Consider the following 4,353-nt stretch of genomic DNA (forward strand, 5'->3'; position numbering starts at 1 on the left):
CTTGAATGTTGGTCTGGAGATGCTCTTCTGTCCTTAGATTGTAGTGTTGTCTGCTGCTCAGGTCACAGCTGATTCCACGCAGCTCAGTGGATATTCTATCTCTGGTTTTGGGGAATATCCTTCATTGTCTTGGCCTAAGTATTCTGTGGATCTTACATGTCCTTCTGCTGACCTCCCACCACAGACTCTGGTCATTAAGTCTGAAGCTGAGAACTTCCTTGTTTCTTATCTCTTCGGGAATGAGGAAAGATTTTCTTGGATCCCTCTGAGTCCAATGTTCAATTCTGAACTGAGAGATAGAAGACAGACATCTGCAAGAATTCACAAAGTGGGAATTTATAGTATGAAGCCCCTGAGGAGGATGAATCTGCTACAGATTGGAGCACTGGAAAACCCCACACATTTATATATGTCAACTGCTGAGATGGAAGTGATCTACCAACACTGGTACAATAGAGGAATGGAGGAGACACCACAGCAACAGGGGCCCTTAGGGGAAGGACAGCAATGACCTGATTGTGGTTACTTAGCTTTACTCTTGAATAAAAAAAAACTGAGATGTGCACAAGATATTCAGCTTAAAAAACTGCTTTTGTGATACTGTGTCATGAGATGTCTATCCTATGTGTGTCCATGTGTCGCCACACAGTGGTTGTGATGTGCATTGCCGCCTATCAAGCATTTTGCTGCACATGAGATATTGAAGACTTTTGCCAGATACAAAAAAGTTTAATGGAAGGAGCCCCAACACTGGAGTTTGGAGATCACTATTAGTGATGAGCGAATCGAAGCTGACGAAGTGGAATTCGATCCAAATTTCAGGAATTATTCGATTCGCATCCGAATTTCCTCACTCTTCATGGAAACAAATCACATTTTTTCCTAAAATGGCTGCTGCACGTGTGAGGACATGGAGCAAGGAACTCTGGGAAGGCGGGATCACCCATAATGCCATGCATGCAGCCAATCAGCAGCCAGCCAGCCCTGTGATGTCACAGCCCTATAAATAGCCTCAGACATCTTAGATTCTGCCATTTTCCAGTGCACTTAGTGCAGGGAGAGACGTCAGCAGGCGCTAGGGACAGTGCGAGGAAAGACTTCATTGTGCTGAAAAAACATTTACAAGTTCAGGGAAAGGACAGGGAGGAATCATTCCACAGCATTTATGTAGAACAGGGTTCAGTCGGGGAGGTTACAGCCTGGGGAATAGGAGCAATCCTGTTACACCTTGCTGCACTGACTGCGCATCCACACTGCCAGTATACAGCTCTGTAATTCCAGCAAACCGCTCTTGTTATTGGGGTGTAAGTGCTGCGTGATACCGCCATTAACAGGGGTTATTACAGGGAGGGAAATATTTCTTATTTGCCCTTGTGCAGTGCAGTTACTTCTAAAGCATTTTTTGGCTTGTATTAGTGGGGAAAATATATATATATTTGCCGTTCAGCAGTGCAGTTATATGTTCTAAAGCCTTTTGTGGCGTGTATTAGCGGAAAAAAAAAATAAGGGCCTATTTTCCATTCAGCAGTGCAGTTATATGTTCTAAAGCCCTTTTTGGTATGTATTAGTGGGGAAAAAGAAAAAGGACTTATTAGCTGTTGTGTGTTGAAGTGAGAAAATTGCAGCTCTTTTTGGCTTATATTAGTGGCAAAAAAATATATATTATTTGCCGTTCAGCGGTGAAGTTCCATTGTACTACAGCCATTTACGGGGTGTATTAATAGGATAGATACATATGTCCTATAAGCCGTTCTGTGGTGAATTGTTATTGTTATATTAATTTTTTAGGGGTGTATTTATAGGAAAAAGAATATGTCTTATTAGCCGGTCTGCAGTGAACCGACATCGTTATTCAGCCATTGTTATTAATGGGAAGAATAAGTCCGCGTTGTTAGCCGTTCTGCGGTGAATTTACATTGTCGTTCAGTGGTGACATTTGTTTGTGATACAGCCTTGGTCGGTGAATGTAGACTTTCTTCTGTATGGACTGAATAATTGCGTAGATTAGCTATTCATTGGTGAAATTTGTTTGTGATACAGTATTTGGAAAAATTGGTCAGTAGCTGTAACTATGGTCAAGGACAATACACGTCCTTTATGGCCCACTAGGTAAATGTGGTTCCTGCCCAGCCACACCAGCAACTTGGCCAGGTGAGGCCGCTTCCGCCTCTACGTTCTCACGCCATTGATCCTGCGACAATATCCGCCTCCTCATCCTCCACCGTGTCCTCAGCCTTAGTCTTTAGCGCGAATATTCTAATCGCAAATTTTTATTGCGAATATCGGCACTTCGAGAATTTTCTAAATTCTAGAATATAGTGCTATATCTTTGCAATCGCGAATATTCTTGATTTGTTTATCACTAGATGAAGCTATAATATTTTTTCATTTATTGTATATAGCTTCTCTTTATCCCTATTATTCTTTCTGTTATTCTTACCTCTTTTTAATAGTTATTATTTAACTTATCATTAATAAACTTTTATTATAAACATTTTCCTATAATTAATAACTTCTTTTTATAGATGTTATATATTTTTTTAAATAAATCATTATCTTTAACATACAATAGACAACATATAACAGACAATTAGACAAAGGCTGTATGTCAAAATCTGTGTATGTGCAAGCCATCAATCTATCCATGAGACAGGTACAGTCAGCATATCTTACAATGGCAACCTGCAATGAGACATTCAAGACCAGCTCTCATCTGACTGAGACCCAGTAAGGTTCAAACTTGCTTGGTTTCAGTTGGATGGTTTGGGGGACCTGCACACCTAGATCATTATCATTAGGGTGACAAAAATTGTAAAAAAAAATTGGGATGCCAGCTAACTCTACTCTCACTGCATAAAAAATTTCAGTTTTCTAATTGTTCTAACATTTATATTCAATAACCTTTCTATACTGTTTTGTCATCGAAACTCATTTGCATAAACATGGCCATTTTACAGTAAATGCTGGTGATGAGGTGTTATCTGTATTTTGAGCTATAAACATGGATCACTTATGATCGATATAATTCATTATGGTTTTCCAATTTGTCCATAAAAAAATATTGGCTGTCTGTGATTTTGGAATAAGTTGTCCAGAAAAATAGATAAAAAACCCCGGAAGCGATCAGCGTGTTAATTTACTTTTGAAACCATCAGACCTTTTATTCACTCGTTGAAAGTCACATCAGAGAGAATCCCAGACCCCAGAGGATCACATAAGGGATGAGAGGATTAGCTATGAAGGCTGGGACACCAACAGCATAGGGGAATGTACAGAAAAACATTACAGGCTTCAGAGCTGAAATCAACATCTTCTGCTCTTTGCTCTCATTACTATTATAAAAATCATCTCCAGAATCCAATGTCCTCGAGATTTATGGCATTATTACGATCTTCTGTGTTATCTCCTGTTCTACAATAAACCTCAGCGTCACGCAACATGTAGAAATATTGCATTAATGTATAGCGGGTGCAGCTCTGGAGTATCATACAGGCTCATAAATATGTTGTGGAGGTACATACATGTAACAAATATAATAGGATTACATGGGCTGCGTATCCGTAATGTAAGGTAGTACATAATGTGTGATTTCTGCTGAAGAGAAGGTTCATTCAGCAAATGGCTGATTGCGTCGAAGCCTCTATTCTATTCCACTGTGATGGAGCTCGGCAGGCTGGGTCTCTACCAGCTACAGGACAACCTCGCTCCACCTGAGGACAGATCTTCTCATAATCCTGTCATATCTAACACCTCTGGCTACCTTGTACCAACTTCAAAAAAAGCAACACCTACCCCCTGATAAACCGGATACTGGAGGAAGGGAATTATTTTTGGCGGAAGATTTAAAAGGTTTCAAAGAGATTTCAATATTCCATGTTCTCGCTAGTGGTTAGCAAATCAAAGCATCTGAAGTGGAATTTGAACCGAAGTTCAGGGAAAATTTGATTCGCAACCAATCCAAATTTCCTTGTGCTTCATGATATTGATTTTTTTCCCTAAAATGGAGGCTACACGTGTTACAAAGTGAAGATAAGAAGCTCGGGAATGCGAGATCACTCATAATGCAGCGCAGACAGCCAATCCGCAGCTAACCAGCCTCTGTGATGTCACAACCCTATAAAATCCTCATCCCGCGAGGTCTCTGCCCTTTTACTAAAAACTGAGCATAGGGAGAGACATGACAAGTACTAGGGACAGTGTTCAAGATGCCTTTTGATATTGTGGAATATTGGATAGGGAAAGTGCAGGGACAGTGCAGGGACAATATAGGGAGATTGTAGGGAGAGTTTTTACAAACTATATGGAGAGCATAGGGAGAGTGCAAGGACAGCACAGGGATAGTCCAGGGACTGT

This window comes from Bufo gargarizans, chromosome 8, assembly GCF_014858855.1.
Source record: "Bufo gargarizans isolate SCDJY-AF-19 chromosome 8, ASM1485885v1, whole genome shotgun sequence".
Lineage (NCBI taxonomy): Eukaryota > Metazoa > Chordata > Amphibia > Anura > Bufonidae > Bufo > Bufo gargarizans.